This window comes from Neovison vison, chromosome 1 (assembly GCF_020171115.1).
Source record: "Neovison vison isolate M4711 chromosome 1, ASM_NN_V1, whole genome shotgun sequence".
NCBI classification, from domain to species: domain Eukaryota; kingdom Metazoa; phylum Chordata; class Mammalia; order Carnivora; family Mustelidae; genus Neogale; species Neogale vison.
In genome coordinates, this window is record NC_058091.1 from 30,360,158 (window position 1) to 30,380,697 (window position 20,540).

General features: G+C 38.3%; 1 protein-coding gene, 1 long non-coding RNA gene and 1 other non-coding gene across 3 annotated transcripts in view; 1 reads left to right on the forward strand and 2 right to left on the reverse strand.

The window, feature by feature from the left end:
- Window positions 1-730: 730 nt before the first annotated feature.
- Window positions 731-14,563, reverse strand: LOC122898579. The gene is made up of 3 exons (XR_006383010.1): window positions 14,295-14,563; window positions 11,433-11,581; window positions 731-861 (listed from the first exon to the last, which is right to left on the reverse strand). It is a non-coding gene; the product is annotated as an uncharacterized LOC122898579 (long non-coding RNA).
- Window positions 14,564-14,681: 118 nt separating this feature from the next.
- The window catches only part of ASCC3 (activating signal cointegrator 1 complex subunit 3), a 343,681-nt gene continuing 337,822 nt past the window's right edge, over window positions 14,682-20,540 (forward strand). The window contains exon 1 of the mRNA XM_044245000.1: window positions 14,682-14,928. The gene's annotated coding sequence lies outside the window, so the exon portion shown is untranslated. The remainder of the gene's footprint in view (window positions 14,929-20,540) is intronic.
- On the reverse strand, window positions 18,992-19,124 carry LOC122898312. Its single transcript, XR_006382979.1, has one exon. It is a non-coding gene; the product is annotated as a small nucleolar RNA SNORA38 (small nucleolar RNA).

Consider the following 20,540-nt stretch of genomic DNA (forward strand, 5'->3'; position numbering starts at 1 on the left):
GGCCCATTCCACTTCTTCAGTTCAGCTCTACTAGGTTTAAGCTATTGCAAGAGAGAAGAATTCATACTAAATCCAATTATGAATTTTCATTATTACACAATAACAAATAGTTTTTATTTAAGTATTAAATACTTAAGTTACTGAATTGTCATACTGTCTGTAACTTAAAATGACAACGGAAAGTTATATTATTTAAAAGTCAACGAACAACAGCAATAAAGCCACAGATCCCACCATAGTTTTCATCCAGGAATAGGTACTCTACCCCAGTAAAATTTAAAGGAACGGTGAGAGAAAAAAACATTTCATTTTAGCTCTGTCAAAAGCTATGCTTTCAATATTAAAATTTTAGTAAATATTGCTCTAACTTAAAACACTGTTCTTTAAGCTTGTAATTCCTGGCAAGTTGAGTTGGTTCATTTAGGTTAAAAGATGTCTAAACAGAAAAAGAATATTGGGATTGATGTCAGCTCTGGGCAGCTACTGTTCGTGTCTATGGGAGGTGGTCTTAACATACAGGCTTGCTATTGCTAGGATATAGTCGTCTACTTCTAGCTCTAAGAAGATATTATACTATTTCTGCTTTTATAAAAAGAAACACTATAATTAGTGCTACACACACAATGAAAAAGTGTTGCTTAATCTTGTTTTGCTTATATATGTATTTATAATTTCTTGCTGTGTCTTTGTGAAAGCTTAAAAGGAAAAATTCTCCCACACAGTACATATGTCAGTATTTATTTATTTATTTTTTAAATTCACTTTAGCGGTTGTTAAGTAACTAGGTCTGTTCAGAGTTGTGTAAATCCAGGACTTTGTGTTCGGGGTAGGACAATTTTTCTCTTTGTTTATTCGTTGAACCTAGATTTAAAAATTTTAAATGTGGTATTAATGAAATCAACATCACATATTTAAGGAAGAAATTATTTGTAAGCAATCTTGAATATACATCTTAAGTACTAATATACAAAAATTAATTATCTGTCCCTATTTTTCTTTCTTCTTCATAATAGCAAAATAAGCACCAATTGACCAAGAGCTGTAACCAAAATAAGTCCTTTCTTCTAGTTTAGAAAACATGGTAACCCTAGACAATAACCCATTTAATAAAGAGAACAAGGTAAGCCTTGACTAGTTTGTCATCAGTTCCCTTAAGTCCTCTTTTATGAAATTCCACGTCTTGTCAAAAGATGGCGCTCCTGTAACCAGCAAAGAAACTGAAAAGTCCTGGAGAAGATAAAAACACTTTTTCAGATACTGAGAAACTGTCCATTACTACTCGAAAGAGCCTTTTGATAGCAAGAAATTTCAGCTTTAGAGGGTGTGCTGAATCGTGGTTAGACATTCCCTTCCAGACAGATTGTCAACCTCCTAAGTCTCAATTGCCTTTCCTGTGAAATCTACATAACAAAAGTGAGAATAATAAACACTTTTAGAGTTCCAGGAAGAAATGCTTAGCACAACGCCTGGCAAATAGCAAGTACTTGAGCAGTGACAGATAGCTATCATTTGTTAAAAAGCCAACACAGTGTTTGTCTTGTTTGCTACTGAGTCTGCTGACTTAAGGTAGGTGCTCAGCATGTGTATCACTTGAATGTGTTGACATTACAAGAAAAACAGCTGGTTATTTGACCAGCAAAATGTGTTTATTCAATAATAGCAGAGGATTTGCAATTTGGACATGCAAGCTATGCCAAGCTACAGGCAGGTCCACAGGTCAAATGAGAGAAACATCAAGAAAAGGAAGAATTTGGGGGTTGAGGGACTACTGTGAATGAAAATCCACTGAAGGAAAGTAAGAGTCCAGCAGAGTGATGATTTCTCATTGTTTGAGCTGTGATATTTTCTTACTGACTGGGCTTGTTGTTGGGCCTAGAGAAATTCTTTCTTCCTGCTGCAGTAGTAAGGTAGGCTTCTTCCCATCAGGAATGCAAGATAGCTCTCTTCTTGACAAGAAGTAGTAGGGCATGAAAGCTCCCCCTTCTAGCCTCCTGACTCCATTTTAAAAAAAAATATATATATATATATATATATTAATGATTTTATTTATTTGACAGAGAGAGAGAAATCACAAGTAGGCAGAGAGGCAGGCAGAGAGAGAGAGAGGAGGAAGCAGGCTCCCCGCGGAGCAAAGAGCCCGATGTGGGTCTTGATCCCAGAATCCTGGAATCATGACTTGAGCTGAAGGCAGAGGCTTTAACCCACTGAGCCACCCAGGCGCCCCCGACTCCATTTTAAATGAGGTTTCCTCTACTCAGTTTCACAAATGAATGGATGAATGAACCTTCACATCAATGCATAGAGTTAGCTAAATATAGCTCTCAGTCTGAGTGTCTTGAGCCTATGAAATCCGAATCTTATACCTGACTTGAACCTTGCCCTTCCTGACCAATGACTATAATAACTGCCTGTCTGACCTGTGAGTTGACTGACTTTAAATTTCCTCATCTTGCTTATTAAGCTCCTAGGGTGAAATTTCCAACTCTAGTCTATTTTGTCACTTAAGTCCTATATCTCTACTATATCTTAAAAAGAACAACAACAAAAAATTAAAACTCATATCTAAACTAGGAAGAGCTAAACCTATCAAAATGCAATTCAAATTATTTTAAGAGAAACTTGATATTAATAAATGGGACCTTAACATTTAAATCTTATAATTTCATTTTAAACTATAATGGTATTACTTCCTTAGTGATGACTCCTCAACACATATATGCAAAGAAAGAATGTTTAAAATATAGGGGCAATTTTTAACAACTCAGTGTTCCTTATGGAGGTCTTCAGTAGTTTATATTCTCTCTAGGGAGGTCTTGTAAACTTACACAATTCCCAAGCCTCAAAATCATTGAACTGTTACTATACGGCTTCATTTTTCCTTCATTATCATTTCTGGCATTATAGTCTACTGAAAAACTTTCAATTTTATTTTCTAGCTGTTGTGGAACTTAGCAGAGAATGCATTACAAGCCAGTAAGTCTGGTAGCATCTTCCTATTTATATATATTGGACAATTAGAGGAAAAAGAAAATGTTAGTAATCCTATTCTAATCTTAATTTTCTTTGTTGAGATGCTTCATAATCATTCAGAATGTTTTAAAATATAAACTTAAAAATTGGTAGTTGAGAAATAATTTTTCTTTTTTTTAAACAATTTAATTTCAGGGGTTGTAAACAACAAATCCTCCAATGAGGAAAGTGGAAATTTAGGGGGTGTATAGTAATGAATTAGAGCCAAAGAGAAGACCTGGCCTTTGCCTTTACCCTTTTAAGAAGGAGTTATCTGAGGGTCTTGGGTTATAATGAGTAGTCTAACAATTTGATTTAGGTTGGGGACTGGCAACACCCATATCGTCTTAGGTTGTGTATTGGCCAGTAAAAAAAGATTAACAGTAAGATTTTGGGTGGGGCTTTTGGGTCACACAGTATCAGTGAACCTGGAAACTGAGACCTACATCTGGACACCAAGCTCAGGTGAGCCTCCCTGATTGGTGGTATTCCATGCATATTGTCACATGTTGATGCTAGAGCATTAATGTGTCCTGACTTCATAGCTAGAAGACGACTGATTGTCATTTGAAAGTCTTCTAGACTCTGTTTTATGTGTGCTTTCCTTTAATCTTAATCTATTATCTTTTCCTTTTAATAAGCCATAACCATAGTATAATAGCTTTTAGTGGTTTTGTGGGTCTTTCTGAAAATTACTGAAACTGAATTTGGGAGAATCACTCCATCTCCCCACCCCACTCCTGCAAACTTGCAGTTGGTATCAGAAATGAGGGTGGTTTTGTGTGGTGACTCTGCCTCTAACTTTGTAATTGGCCTAAACTTCTCATGGGGCATTTTCAGGTTTGTTAGAGTAACAAAGCCACAGCAAGTTAACTTGACCCTCACTTTGGAAGTAACAAGCTGTACTACCATGGTTCAGGACGAAGGCTATCCTGACCTTACCTACTTTTAAAGTGAACACAATCTCTCTTTGAAATTTAAAAGTCAGTAACACCTCTAATGTATATTATAATAAACACCTTCTACATACTTTTATGGGATTTTCCCATAAGAAAAGACTTTTAAAACAGAGGGTGGAGAATATCTCTTTGAAGTATCAATACAATGTATAAATTAAGGCCAGGGTGGCAACAACATGAAAAAAGTACTGAGTGGCATACTATATGATTTCATGTGTGTGAATTTCAAAACAAGATAGTAATCTATGTTGACAGAAGTCAGAATAGTGGCTACTTTGGGGTGGCTGGGGTGGGATATGGGGGCTTAAATGCTGACGGGGAGGGTTAAAAGGGAGAATTAAGATGTGCTGGAACTATTTATATCTTCGTTTGGATAGTCACGTGAGGTAGCATATAGCACTGTACACGTAAGATATGTAAACTTTAATACACCTCAATTTTGAAAAAAAGCTATACCTTAATTAAAAATTTAAGCTCTCCATCACATAATAAAGGAAACACTGAGTATTAAAGGAAAAGTACATTTAATTGACAAACATTTGGTGTCTACTATGTTTCAAGTTAGTACTTAAGGATACAACATAGAGCAAAAAACAGAAAGCCTGTTTATAGACTATCAAGTCAGTATTTTCAAGCTCTTACTAGCAACAGTCTGGACTTCTAAAATTCAACATGCCTCTATTCTCTAGAATCAATCTTACAAATACACCGTTCATGATTTTGCATATGAAAGGTTTTATAAATAAATTCTACCTATTCTTATATGCCCAGCTCCATACTTGCTTTTTTTGCAAACGTGTTTAATCTCCTGCAGCCAATGATGTCCTATCCTTGCTTTGCATTCCTTTTGTACTCATATAAAGTATCACACAACTCAGCACTTAATAGTTCTTTAAGAGTCTTGTGTTAAATTTGTCTCCTTTTCAAACTATAAGTTCCTCTAAGTTCCCTGAGAATAGAGATTATATCACACTTTCCTTTGGCGAGTTCACAATGCTTAGCGAAGTGTGGGTTATGTGATATATGCTTAATTACTTGTGGGTAGAATTAATGGAAACTCCATTTGGACCATATTAAAAATCCTTAAGAATAGTCTAAACTTCAGCAAATTTTAATTCTTAAATAATTAATATCCATCATTATATATTGCCATTTTTTACTTGCTCAATTTTTATGTGCATAAAAGAGATAAAAGTTAGTCTTCATATTATTCTGTTTCCCATGGCTCAGTCCCGATAAGTGAAGGGAGGCTATCCTTATTTGTTTAATACCAATATGTTTGCTTTAATTGAGAAGGAAAAGGATTGTGGGTGAAACATTTGTCTCCAAATATGTCTTTATCTCTCATGGCAACAGAACTCCTGAATTTTAACTACAATATATAATATAGTTGCCTAAAATAAAAACTACTTCTCCCAGCTGCCCTTGAAATTAAGTGTGGCCATGTGACTAAGTGAGGGTGTACTTTCAGCTCATGTTCCCAAAATAGGTCCCTCTGTTCCTCCTCTTCTTTAGACTGCTACTTGGAATATAGTCTTGGTTGCAAGTCATCTCATATTATTAGATGAGAACACTACACTAGAAATTGTAGAACAGTAAGAAGATGCCTGGATCTCTGGATGACTAAATCCTGAATACAACTGCACTGGTGCTCGCTTCGGCAGCACATATACAACTGCACTGTTCCAAGACTGCTCTTGGGGCAGGGTGACTGAAAAGACATCACTGCTGGTTGACCCTTCAGCTGACCCCAGGCAATCAAAGGCACCCCTGCCTACCAGTTATCTTTGGAATGTGAGTTCCGCTTGCCTCCATGCTCCCAGCAGCTGCCCCAAGGACATTGCCTTGGGATAATGATGTGGTGCTGAAACTATTTAGACAGTATAAGATAGTATAGGTACTTGACTGAACCTGGCTAAGGCCTCTATATAAACTTTTAAGATTCGACAGATGCATCTAGGGATCCACTTGTCTTGTACCCTAAAAAAAACTTGAGTAAGTAAGTTCCCTTTGGTTATTAAATTTGCCACTTAGCAACCTAGAGTGGGCTTCTTCTTTCTTTGGTCTCTCCCTGTCCTCCAAATACAGGGACCAGTTTCAGATTATACCTGGGACATTCCCAATGAACTTGCAAACCAATTACTCATCTATCATGTTTCGAGAGAGAAAACTCTATTGCTACTGTTGCTCTGGGTCTCATATACTGTCTAAATAATTCCTTAACTTCTCTGTTGGGAGAAATCACAGAATAGCAACAGTTGGCAAGGAAAGTTTCTTCCATTCCCACACAGTGCTTTAAGTAATAAATATGTTAGCACCTCAAGCTTTGGGTGATTTGCTTGCATACAAAAAGCAAACCCAGGGGTGCATGGGTGGCTCAGTTGGTTGAGCATCTACATTTGGCTCAGAGTCCCAGGGTCCTGCTATTGAGTCTTACATCGCATTCCTTGCTCAATGGGGAGTCTGCTTCTCCCTCTCTCTCCCAAACAAATAAATAAAATCTTAGAAAGAAAGGGAGGGAGGAAGAAAGATAGGCAAACCTAGCTCCTGATATGAAAAGGCTAGCTAAAAATTAATCATTTTGAAGCTAACTACCCCTCATCTTCTTTCCCCCAATGCCATTTATATAAACAAACCTATATTCATATGCATACTCACAATTATCACTGATTCTCACCTGGCATTTGGGCAACTAAGTAGATCTCAAGTCAAATTAGTCAATGAGAACTCTCTGACTTAGAGTTTTCATTTCTTAAGTTTAGATTGACTGAGTAGTGTTGCTTTTTAAAACCTAACCTATGTCTGCATGTTTGAATTTTTTTTCTGTATTTTATAGTAAATTATGAAAATTCAATGTATCTTACTATCTTATAGGAAATAGTTAAGAATATTCATACACTGAACAAGCCATAATTCCAAGGCTGCTGAAAGAAGCATACCATTCATATTGTATATTCAACTTTGAAATTTTTATAGCTAGACATTCTTCCTTCAATACCTTAAATTTTTCCTGTATTTTCAAGCATCCTCTACTTTCATCTTGTCTCACAGGAAAAAGTCCCTCTCCCAAAGTTAAGAACAACTTCACATATGGTCTTGAGTATATCCTTGTCTGTCTTCACTTTACCTTACTGTTATCTTTACTCAATTCATCTCTTATAAGTTTTTTCCTTCTATCAGTATCTTGGACATTTGCTTGTTTTTCTATCTTAAAAACACACACAGACAAAAGTCTTTCTCTGGACCCTAATATTTCCTCCACTGCTCTGCTTTTTTCATGCATTTGTTAGACAAAAATGATTCTCATCCCTGTCTCCATTATCTCATTTATTCTCTTAATTTGCCATCTGATTTCCATCCCTGTCAAGTTACTAAAACTGTTTCCAATCCATCAATTACATAAATCTCTGAAGATATTAACTCAGTCTCCATTCTCCTTGACTCTGAGCAGGAATTAACCTTGATGACTTTTTCAAAAAGTGATTTTCAATATCTTTGCTAATCTCTTTCCTCTTTGGCTACTCTTTCTCTCTTGCTAGCTCCCTTCCTCCTCTGAGACCTAAGGGTAGTCCTCTGAATTGTTCTGACCCTTTTCCTAATGATATTTTTTTTCTGAATTTCCCTTACCACCCCTTTACATATTTTATCCTTGTAGTATTTGATTTACTACAGCTTTCACTTTAAAAAATTCCCTATTTTATCATTTATCCTATTGGATTTCCCATTTACTTCCATAAAAACCTATTCCTTGAACTCTTCCTTCTTTCATCTACACTGCTTTCTCTCTAGACATGCTGCACAGCCCCTTTTGGGAATGTCGGTTTGCCTCTAAGATTGGTATACCTTTTCCAGAATTACATGTTTTCAGTCTTATTTTTCTGAACGATTTCCCAGAGTTTCTGGCCTTATTTTTGCTGGACTGAAGATCACATGGGAGGAAAATCTTCTGCATTTGATGGTCTAAAAATCTTTATGTTGCTCTTACAGTTTATTGCTAATTTGAATAAATATAGACATCTATAGTGAATGATATCTACCATTAAGACTTTGAAAATATTCTGTCATTGTCTTCTAGGATCCAATGCTGTTAGTTTTTTTTTTTTTTTTTTCTTTTGAAGAGGAGAGAGAGGGTTGGGGAGGCAGAGGGAAAGGGAGAATCTCAAGCAGGCTCCATATCCACAGAGGAGCCCATTGAGGGGCTCGATCACGTGACCCTGAGATCATGACCCCAGTCAAAATCAAGAGTTGGAAGCTTAACTAACTGAACCGCCCAGGTGCCCCAATAGGTTTGATTTTAATTCTTTTGTTGATAACATGTCTTTTATGTTTATAAACTTTAGGGATTTATTATATTATTATTACTGACTAGTATTCCTAGTTTTTATTCTTTTTTTTTTTTAAGATTTTATTTGAGAGAGAGAGAGAATGAGAGAGAGCGAGCGAGTGAACATGAGAAGGGGGAGGGTCAGAGGAAGAAGCAGACTCCCTGTGGAGCAGGGAGCCCGATGCCGAACTCCAAGATTATGACCTGAGCCAAGGCAGTTGCTTAACCAACTGAGCCACCCAGGTGCCCCCCTAGTTTTTATTCCTGGTATTACATGATAATATCTCCAAGCGTCAATCTTTTTCCTTCTATGTTCTGATACCCTATTTTTTTCTACTCAATCTGAAAACATTTCTCTCTACATTCTAAAAAACCCTCTTATAATTAAAATTTTTTTTCTCACTTTTTTTTCTAAATCTCTTTTCTAATGGTTGAATGTTAGTCCATTGGATTGGCTCTCCGTGACTCTTTATCTGTTCTCATATTTTCTGTTTATGTCTTTGTATGCTAAGTTCTAGATTTCTTTGATTTTATCTCTGGTACTTCCCTTGAATTTCTCATTTAAGGAATCATGTCTTCAGTGTCTCTGAACTATATCATTCTATGGTTGCTCCTATTTCGGAGTACCTTGTTTATAGCTTATAGATAAAATATATTCTGAATACTTAAGTTTATAAATTGGAGTGTTTTTTAAAAATGTTCCCTTCTATTTTGTGAAATATATTTGTTTCCTTTAGAGTTTGTTTTTCTGCTTTCCTTTCTCTTTCTTTCATAACAGTGATTTCCTGATTTGCCTGTTTATTCTTTATTGTACGTTTCTATACACATACACATACAATATAACACAAATATTTATCTAAATATATATTATATTGTTATATAAGATTTACTTGTATTTGCTACTTATGTGATAAATACACATATAAAATGCATATAAATATTCAGCAAAATAGATAAAGTATATATTTTATATGTTTAAAGCATTTAAGTACATTAAATAAAAAAATTAAAAATTAAATATATATGTATATATGAACTGGTAATTGATTTGTTTTTTTTATTTATACAGCGGTGCCTGGGTGGCTCTCTCAAGTGAGGGAGCCCACAAGCAGGGGGAGGAGGAGAAGCAGGGAAAGAGGAAGAAGCTGGGAGCCCAATGAGGATCTCACTCCCAGGACCCTGGGGTCATGATCTGAACTGAAGGCAGACACTTAACCAACTGAGACATCTAGGTGCCCTTCTTTGCTTTTAGTAAGCAGGATGTCTTCCAGTTTTCTCTCCTACGTAGTAATTGTGAACAAGTGCCTGGGTTTGATAGGGTAGGACCAGGAATGCTAAATATCAGGTTTTACTTTAGGATGAGAAGGCAAGTAACTAGCTCTCTGGATGCTGGCCCTGAGTACCACAATGAAAATGGTATTACACTGTGTTGTCAACATAAAAGCTTTCATTTCCTCTCTACTATTTACACAATTCATTTCAAGACTTTTGGGGTCGTTTTTGTTTCTTTGTTTGGTGGCAGGTGTCTTTGTCAGCTCTCAGTATGTACAATGAAGAAGGAAATGTGTGTGGTGCCTGAGTCAAGTATACCATATATAGAATGTCAACTCCATTTTCAGCCCTTATTCTTACTTCTGCTCTCTGCCATGCCTCAACCAACTCTTTTGTAGCTTTTTCACTGTATTTTTTGGCAATGGTTTTAGGTGTTATTCCTAGTCAAATTTCTACCATTAGCCTTGTTTCCCAGGAAACTGTTAAAGTTTCATTTACTTTTCTCTTCTCCACTGACCTTCTCCTCTCCACATAAGTACATGCACCAAACACATACTATCTTTACTTTTTTATTTATTCCTCAGTTTTCCTACTTCTAAATTTTTATTTCAGCACTGTATAGGAAAGAACATTAGGCAAATTATATGCCAAGTCTACCATCTCATCTTGAACTGTAAGCCAAGAATAACTCTCTATAGAACTTATAAGCATATATTTGCCATTTGGATAAACCTTATTGCAGAACCCCCCCCTTGCTGACTATCTCTTGGTCACATGACCACCTCTAAAAAATTCTTATTCAAAGGGAAATAGAATTACTTCCAGGGTAACCAGGAAGAGCTCACATTCCTTTAGTTGTTTGATGACCTAACAAATTCATTTTATTAAGGAAGAGGAGAAAAATGGTGACTGCGTAGACAACCAACAGCATCTGCCATCATAATTTTTTTTCTGTATCATCATCATTTATTAAAAAGACTAGGGAAACTCATTTTAGAATTGAGTTTTTTATTAATCAGTATCCCCCAGAGGTTAAGCGTCAGTACCAGGCAAAGAAATGCACTGGGATCCAGCAGAGATGTAATTTTAAGACCCAATGTTAATTTTAAGTTGGGGTATGCAAAAAGGAGGGGGAACACATGGACTGTGAATAGATAAAACCAAAAATATCCAGAAGCCAAGGCTGTGGGACACTGGTGAGCTGAACAGACAGACCTAGTAGACACACATACTGAGATACTAAGGGACTCATGGGCTAGACATGAGTCTGGAGCTTATCAACCCATTCTGACAATTCATGAGGTCAATAAGGGTGAAAGTGAAAGGCTAACATGCTAAGAATGGTAGAACATAGAGATGAAAAGAACCAAAAAACATGGCTGACTTTGTTGAGTCCATGAAAACATGCTGGAAACACCTTCATCTTGAGATTTTCTGTTTTTGAGGCAATTTTAAGAAAGTTAAGGCACTATTAGTCAAATAATCTAGTCACATACACACACCTATATAATTTTACATATATGGGTTCATGTTGTGTATGTATTATTTTCCAAACTATTTACTCAATGGTACTCCTTGATAAATTTCCAAATCAAACAATACAGATTCATGTCATACTTTTTAAACCCGTCTGTGAGAGATACTTCCAAGACTGCCCCAGTGGATGCCTGAAACCAATGCTAGTTCCCTGTATATACTGTTTTTTCCTACACATACATACTTATGTTAAAGTTCAGTTTATAAATTAGGTGCAGTAAGAGATTAACAACAATGACCAATAACAGAATAACTATAACAATATAATGTAATAAAAGCTATGTGAATGTGGTCTTTTTCTCTCTCTAAATATCTTATTGTAGTGTACTTACCCTTCTTCTTTTGATGTGAGAGGATAAAATGCCTAGTGATGAGATGAAGTGAAGTGAATGACACAGGCATTGTGACATAGCATTAGGCCACTATTGTCCCTTTGATGATATATTAGAAGGATCATCTGCTTCCTGATAGTGGTTGACCTCTGAAACAACAGAAAGGGAAACCTTGAACCAGGGCAAAACTACCATAATCAATTTAAATCTATCCCCACTGTTTGTGGAATAACACTTTTTTTTTTTTTTTAAAGATTTTATTTCTTTGACAGAGAGAGACACAGCAAGAGAGGGTACACAAGCAGGGGGAGTGGGAGAGGGAGAAGCAAGCTTCCTGCCCAGCAGGGAGCCTGATGCGGGGACTTGATCCCAGGACCCCAGGACCATGACCTGAGACAAAGGCAGACGCTTAACGACTGAGCCATCCAGGTGCCCCAGAATAACACATTTTAAAAAAATACTTTATTCATTTATTTGACAGAGAGAGATCACAAGTAGGCAGAGAGGCAGGTGCGGGGAGAGGCAGGGCCGGGGGGTGGAGGAGGAGGGTCCCCGCTGAGCAGAGAGCCTGATGAGGGGCTTGATCCCTGGACCCCAAGATCATGACCCCAGTCAAAGGCAGAGGCTTAACCCACTGAGCCACCCAGGTCCCCCTAGAATAATACATTTTGAAGTATGAATTTTAATTGGGTGCCCAACCACCCATTAGTTTCAACCCACCCTACTCAATATATTTTTTTAAAAGATGGTATTTATTTGTCGGAGAGAGTGTGCACAAGCAGGGGGTAGCAGCACACAGAGGCACAAGCGGACTCCCCGCTAAGCAAGGAGCCTGATGCGGGACTCAAGCCCAGGATCCTGGTATCATGACCTGAAGTGAAGATCACCAGTTCCCTTAACTGACTGAGTCACATAGGCATCCCCACCCTACTCAATATTGACAAGAGATTCATATAATCCCATTTTCTTTTCTTTTTTTTTTTTTTTTTTAAGTTTATTTATTTGAGAGAGCGAGAGAGAGAGCATGAGAGGGGAGAAGCTCAGAGGGAGAAGCAGACTTCCCGAGGAGCTGGGAGCCCCATTTGGGACTTGATCCTGATCCTGGGACTCCGGGATTATGAGCCGAAGACAGTCACTTAAACAACTGAGCCACCCCGGCGCCCACAATCTCATTTTGTAACTGCCAGATCCTAATTGCCTACAGTATTAAATTCCTTAAATTAAAAACTGAGTCTTCTTACAGATTAGCTTTTGATTTTAACTTTGTCACTGCCTTCCAATAAGCACCTTCTATTATAAACCAACGGGTTACTCATTATCATACAGTGCATCTGTAATCTTGTTTCCTTGTCTTTGCTCATGACACACTTTCTAGACAGTCTTCTATCTCTTCATTAGGAAACCTGTCATCAGACTCTTTCTGCTGACATTTTGGAAAACCCTCCAGGGATTACAAAGAGGACAAAGATAGTTCTCAGAGCTCAGTGAGCTCTAGGTCAGAATTGCTTAATAGAAATAAGATGCAAGCTACCTATGTAATTTAAAACTTCCTAGAAGCCACATTAAAAAAAAAAAAAAAACAGGTAAAATTACTTTTTATATGACTGACCCTATACTCAATATAAGAATTAAGATATTTTACTTTTGTTTTTGTACTAAATTTCAAAATCTGGTGTATATTTTGCACTTGCTGCATGTTTCCATTTTCTGCTACATTTCAAGGGTAAAGAGCCTCATTTGGTTAGTTCTAGGGCAGTTCTAGGCAGGGTCCATTTTCAATCTCCTTCTTCTCCCTTAACTCTTGGGAACTGTGATAAGAAAAGAACAATCTGCCACATGAATGTCTAGCACTTACTGTTAGTACCTCTCGGTATCATGCGGCTTCCTCTCATTCCTTAGATGCATTTGTCTTGTCTCATAAGTTAACCTCTAAATTCTTTTAAGTCTGGGACCAAGGGCTGATCCAATCTGAAGGTTGGGAATGACTTTAAAAAACCATGAGCTAATTCTTTTCATAGATGGCTCCCTTGCACCTCCTACCTATGAAATAAGCCTTCAGAATCTAATTAAGGTCAAATCTAGTAGTTGAGGCCCCCACATATCCTAAGGTAGACAACTTCTCTGACTACTGCTAGAAAGATCTCCTTTTTCAGGACATGGAACCCGTTTCTCTCAAGTCTGCATCTCTTGAGACCAAATGAAACGAATCTAGTATCACACGACTAGTGTTTATTCAATGTTCCTGTAGCTTTCTCTCTTCTCTGAGAATCCTCCTCACTTCAATCAGTACTTCTTTTATGGGTTACATTTTGGGGTGCTCTCCTGTGAAATAATTCCAGCTTCTCTGAGTTTGCTTTTTTTTTTTTTAAGTGCTCAAACTAGACTGAACACAGAACTCCAATTGGCTTGGCCAGTCAAGAGTATTAACCAGATGATCACTGTTGACTGCCTTTCTATAAAACACAGTTCCATTAGGCATCAAGACACATTCCTTATGAGAGACGGAGGTGGAAGAGGAGGAAGCTAGGACACACTAAGTCAGGCCGTCATGCCCGACGTTTGGTCTGGAACTCTATACACATACCCAGACAGTTCTTGAGGTTCGTTAATTTTTCTTAATGTCGTCAGTCTTTCCAAACGAGCCAGGGAATCTTAAAGACATTTTGTTTGTGGAGGCGGCCGAAAGTCTGACCCAAGGACCAGATAGCAGAGATAACTTTAAGATAACTGAACTGAGAATTGAGAAAGCTTAAGGAAAGTGGACCCGAGACTAGAGAACCGCGTATAAAGTGTCCCACAGCCGGGAGCTCGTGGCTGGTGATGCAGATTGCAATTACCAGGTTCTTCAGACTTCATACTTACTGCTCTTCTCTCCTTTGTAGGAATTATTACTTCTTTGTCTTCATCTTAGGGAAAAGACTAGGAGAAAAGATGCAGTCAACTCCAGAAATTGCGAGGAAAATCCTCTGGCAGAGAGCTAGAAGCAGCAGGCCTGACCCCGCAGGGACACCCACCTGACCGCGGAGCCCCAGGAACGCGCGCGTCCGCGCCCGTGCCCGTTTGGGGACGCGCCCTCGGCGCCAGCCCGGCCCCCTTCGCAGCTCAGCTCCGCGGGCGGGAGGCGAGCAGGAGGCGAGCAGGAGGCGGGCGGCGGCGCGCGCGGACGGGGTGGGGCCCGGGGGAGCCGACGTGCCGACGTTGGCGGCGCTGCGGTCGGGTGACGTGTAGGCCCGCGCTCGCTCCGCCCCCTCCCTCCCAGCCGGGTTTGTAGGTCTGTGTGGTGGTCGGGGCGCTGTACTCTGTGACTGCGAGCGACCCCGGCGAGCTCCAGGTGGGGTGCGGAGGGAGGCACAGCGGTGCAGCCGCCCACTGGCATCTTCGGCTCTGCCCTCCGTTCTCTTCCCGGCGTGGGAAGTAAAAATGAAAACGAAAGGGAGGGAGACTCGAAGGCAGAAGCTGACCGAGTGATGGGACGCGCGTGAGCTGGTGCCGAGAGGTGAGGAGGTGGAGGTGGGAGAAGGAGGAGGGGCGCCGCGGCCGGGGGTAGATGGCGGGCCAGGGAGTTCGGGGTGGGCTACGCGACCCGACAGCCCCTTCGGGACTAGGCGGCAAGCCAAGAGCTGTCATCCCTCTCGGGGCCTGAAGTCGTGTCTGTGGTCTACGACAGTCTGGTCCCACTCTTGGAATCTGTAGGTGGGGGTAGTGATGAGAAAAATCGACCCAAGCCACATATTGGCCAGGTATTGGGCCACAACGTGTGACCCAATGGGGTGATTTTTCTTTCCTGTGTGAGGGTAGTTTGCTTTCTTTAGGTTTCGTTTGTTTTGTTAATAGCCATGGTAACTTTTTCGTTTTCTTCACACAGATTTTGGGAGAAAAGCCTCCTTTACATTTTTTTTTTACCCCGACACTGAAAAGTAGTCTGGTTAGGGAGTTGGTCATGGTGAATTGTGGGTGAATTTAGCAATCGCCGAGTCTAGAATGTCATATTGAAGTAAGTAGATGTGTGCGCGTTTGAAGCAGGTGTTGTGGGTATGGGGGCAGTTGTATTAAATAGCCTTTATATCATAAGTTAATTTATTTATTGAATGCAGTGTGTTTGTGTATTTTGCTCTTCTTTGGTTTAAAAGAAGCGTAATTTTAGCGTTAGCTAAAAGTTTGATATGAATGCTATCACATGTACACTCAAGCTAGTAAGAATATTTTCTTTCTCTAAGTAAGATTGGATTGAATAACCAGTATCTTCATCACTAGATTTCATGTTTCATGGATGAATTTTTTTTCTCATTTTCAGAGTGTTGTGAAAAGTTAAGAATTCAGCTTTTGATTCTAATCTGGATTGAGGTTCTGTGCATATATTTTTTATTTGTGATGATACTATAATAGTAGTCTCTCATGAGAAAAGCGCTCCTTAGAGAGGCCAATTAAGTGTAGGCTATCTGATCTTATTTGGATGAATAATTGTTCATGGTTTAGCCTTCTTGATCCCTGCTGAACAGTTTTCTTTTATCATTTCATTCATTCATATCTTCATCTGTGTCAGGCACTGTGCTAGGCCTAGAAAATCAAGAGAGAGACAGTGTCTGTGCTTATGCAACTTTCTATAGTCCCATATCCTTTTAACAGAGAATCTTCACTAAGGTTCCTCTTCATGTCGTGGATCTCTAGTGGACCAAAGCGAAGCTTTTCATGAAAGTAAGTTATTGTCAATAATAATATGTAATGGGCCCCTAAAAAGGAACAGATTATTTTTCTTGAACAGCATGACTTGATTTTGCCTTTGATCAAAAAGCATACGTGCCAATGTTTTGCCAGTTAAGAATATATTTTTTTAAAAGATTTGAGAGAGAAAGGGGGAGGGAGCTCAAGTTGGGGGAGGGGTATTGGGAGAAGAAGAGAGAGAATCTCAAGCACACTCCCCACTGGGTGGGGAGCCCAATGCGGGGCTCTGTCTCAATACCCTGAGATCATGACTTGAGCCAGAATTAAGAGTCGGCCGCTTAACTGACTGAGCCACCCAGGAGCCCCCAGAATAATTTTTTTTTTTCCTTTCTGTAAAGTTGGCTTAAATACAAAGTTCACAATTGGAAATCAGTTTCTATCTGAAAAAGACTTTATTTTTCCCGTTTTTACATTGGTCTCATTGGATCTTCTATGTGTTAATAACTTGTAATTCATAAGAATTATATGCACAAAGCATATTCATCAGAAATATGTATGGTACTTATTGACAAGTAAATAAGGGAGGTAGTTAGCATAAGCCCTTGAAGTGCAAAGTATATCTTTATATAATGTGGTACAATTTTCAACTCTGAGGAGATAACTACCTTAAGTTGAAATTTTAACAAACATTTATGGAAAGAAAAAGTGCATAATTACCAAGGAGGAAGAATAAGGTATCTTAATGTATTTAGTACTTGTGAGAAGGTAGGCATTATGTGTCTTTTTCCTACGTTATACTGTCAAGTTTTTTAAAGTAGTTACTGGGTCTTATTTCTTACATCTTTTGCCTAGTGTAATGCCTCCCTCATAGTAGACTATGTAAATGTTCATTCATTTACCATATAATATCTCATTTAAGTCCTCCAATTTGCATGTATATGAGCAAGTATGTTTGAGAATGTTTGTGTTCAGTTTCATTTTCCTGCTGTTAGCTGTAACAGCAGGTTACAGGTTTCAGAAATAAGACAGGTTTCAGAAATAAGACAACAGGTTTCTGAAACTCTGTTATTTAGATTTAATACAGTTTAATCCATCTTTGAATACTCTGATTTAATCAGATCATTCAACCTGAAAGGAGCATTTAAAAATCATCTTGAGGGGCACCTTGGTAGCTCAGTCAGCTAAACCTCTGTCTTCAGCTCAGGTCATGATCCCAAGGGAGCTGGAATTGAGCCCCACATTGGGTTCCCTGTTCAGTAGAGAGCCTGCTTCTCCCTTTCCCTCTGCTGCTCCCCCAGTTTGTATTCTCTCTCTCTTTCTCTCAAATAAATAAATAAATCTTTAAAAAAATATATAATTTTGAAACTCCTCTTTATTTTATGGATCAGAAATTTGATACCCAGAAAAGTTAGCTGATTTTTTATCATCAAACAAAAATGGACATCTGAATTCAGTTCTCATTCTTTTTTTTTTTTTTTTTTACTTTCATATTATGTCATTTTGCCTGTCCTCATTGTTACTTGAATAGACTAACTCCTGGGGACCTTTGTAAATTAAGGTAGAATCTTATTTTATCTGGTTTTGGAGTTTGGTGCTTATCTTCCTCTAATTCTATGATCTGTTCTTCAAAGAGAATTGTTAGGAAATTCATTATCAAAGGTTTGAACTGATGTGGAAAATAAGGGTGGAATTTGGAAGACACATAATTTTAAAGCTAGTAATATGTAATAAATTTACAGGTAGCAGTAAGTATTCTCAGTATATGTTTCAATAAAATCATTGCTAAGAAATATTTATATTTGAAGGTGGGAAAGTTCATACCTACTTGTTTAATAATTAAACCAGAGGGGCACCTGGGTGGCTCAGTCGGTTAAAGCCTCTGCCTTGGGCTCAGGTCATGAGCCCAGGGTCCTGAGATGGAGCCCCACATTGGGCTCTCTGCTAGGCAGGGAGCCTGCTTCCCTTCTACTCCCTCAGCCTGCCTCTCTGCCTCCTTGTGATCTCTCTCTCTGTGTCAAATAAATAAATAAATATTTTTTTTTTTTTTAAAGATTTTATTTATTTATTTGACAGTGAGAGATCACAAGCAGGCAGAGAGGCAGGCAGAGAGAGAGGAAGGGAAGCAGGCTCCCTGCCGAGCAGGGAGCCCGATGCGGTACTTGATCCCAGGATCCCGAGATCATGACCTGAGCCGAAGGCAGCGGCTTAACCCACTGAGCCCCCCAGGCGCCCCAATAAATAAAATCTTTAAAAAAAAATAACTAAACCAGAAATTTTTAAACGTACTGAATCAAAATTTCTGCGGGTGGTGTCTAGAAACGTCTATGTTCAAACAACTCCCCAGTGATCCCAATGCAACCAATTTATATTGGAGAACTTGTAACTAAACGATATGAATTCAGAAGCCTCTATTCTGGTCTATTAGAGCTTCAAAAGGAGGGAATTATCTCAGGATTATGGAGTAGTCAGAGAGGAGGTTGGTAACGTTTCCCACCATTTTTGTTTTTATTTATTTTTTGAATTTATTTTAAAGAGAGAGTGGATGTGGCATAGGGGGTGGGGGGAATAGAGAAGGACAGAGGGAAAGGGAGAGAGAATCCCAAGTAGGCTGGGCCTCCATCTCAGGCCTCCATCTCGGGACCCTGAGATCATGACCTGAGCCAAAACCAAGAGTCACACGCTTTACTGACTATGCCACCCAGTTGCCCCAGTTTCCCAGCATTTTTAAAGACTTTGCTAGGTCATTTTGAAATTAAGTTAGTGACTAGAAAGTTACTCAGTTGTGTGTAGCTTGGAAGCATGGCATGCAAATTTGATAAAGGAAAACATTCCATTCCAATAAAATTCTTACTAATGAAACAATTTTTTTTCTTTATTTCTTTTCTTCTTTTTTTTTCCATTCTGGGATGGTTGATCTTGAGCCTGCAGGGAGAAGGCTGACCCCAGTCGTCTTCAAGTCAACGTTTCTTTGCTTCCAATTCTTACATGTCCAAAGACAGAAAACCACATGGACATCCCTTTGTTGGAGGGTTCTATTTGTCTTTTTTAAAAAAATTATTTTACTTACTTTCTTGAAAGTCAATATGTGCCCAACAGGCTAATCAGATAAAACAATCTAAAAATGTTAAATTCTACTTTTAAACATCAATAGAAATAAATATACCTTCATCTTGATTTAAGAAACTTAATTATAAAACCTGACATATATGATTTATAAGAAGAACTTAATATGAGGATGATACTCATTTTGTAAAAATAATCTCAGTGCATTTTTTCCCAGTGTGCATGCATTTTCTAAAATAGACCTGATTTAAGCAGGACTTTTAACACCGGGGGACTCCTTAAACTGTTTTTATGAGCATTCTTTAAGGAGTGAAGGAAACTTTGCAAAATATTAGCACTGTCTGCACTCTGGGGGTGGGGAAACAAGGAATAGCCTAAAGATCACTTTTAGAAAGAGTCACAGATCATTGAACAAATATTTATTGAGTTTCTTGGTATAGGCCAAGAACCATGCAAGGTAGTAGGGAAAAGCAAGGCATACACTACTACAGTCCTGAGGTGCTAGTCAAAATGCTGGCTTTGTGAGACTTTGAATTGACTTGAATCAAGGAAAAGTACCTGTGAATGCAGCCTGGTCAGTCTGAAGTGAGTAAAGGAGCTTTGTCATTGATTTAAAAAGTGAAAAAGTTGATATCCTAAGTTATTGATTTTGGCCATTAGCTTGGGGGGAAAAATAGTTATTAGGGAGTTTGAAAAATGATTGAACTCATTTTTCAGAGCTCTTCTCTTTGTATTTATTGGATATAATAGAAATGCTAGTTAAGAAGTAACAGGTGAGTGGAATCTGTTCTTACATTCTTCTACTGTGGTTTTCCTTCTGAGCCCACTCCTACTCTAGGTTTTCTAGCAACTGTCAAATTTTACCATTGCTTTTTGTTTTCTATTATATTAGCCTGAAATTTAGAAAACACCCAAATATTAACTTCAGGATTAAATTTCTGCATGTACAAGTTCTTGAGTTCTTTGAGAAGAGTGGCATCATGAGTTGAGAAAATCACATTAGATTTTTATTTCTTTTGTGTTTGGAAAACGTATTAGTTTGTAAAACATCTCCTTAAGGACTAAAATAAATTAATCAAATGATTAAATTAACTTACGTGTTGGGGGGGTATTTTTGAGGTTTTGAAATGAAGATGATGTAAACATTAAAAAATACATATTTTTTATATGTGTGTGTGTGTATATCCAGACCTGTAAATACTGCCTCTTTTTTGTGGCCATTTTGAACTCCTTTTATCTTTTCAGTCGGTCTACCTGGCCATTATACAAATACTTATTGAGAACCTACTAGGCCCAAAATACTGTTTTATTTTAGATGATGTGGATACTACAATGAACAAAGCAAAATTTTCACCCTCATCTGGCTCATATTCTATTAGATGA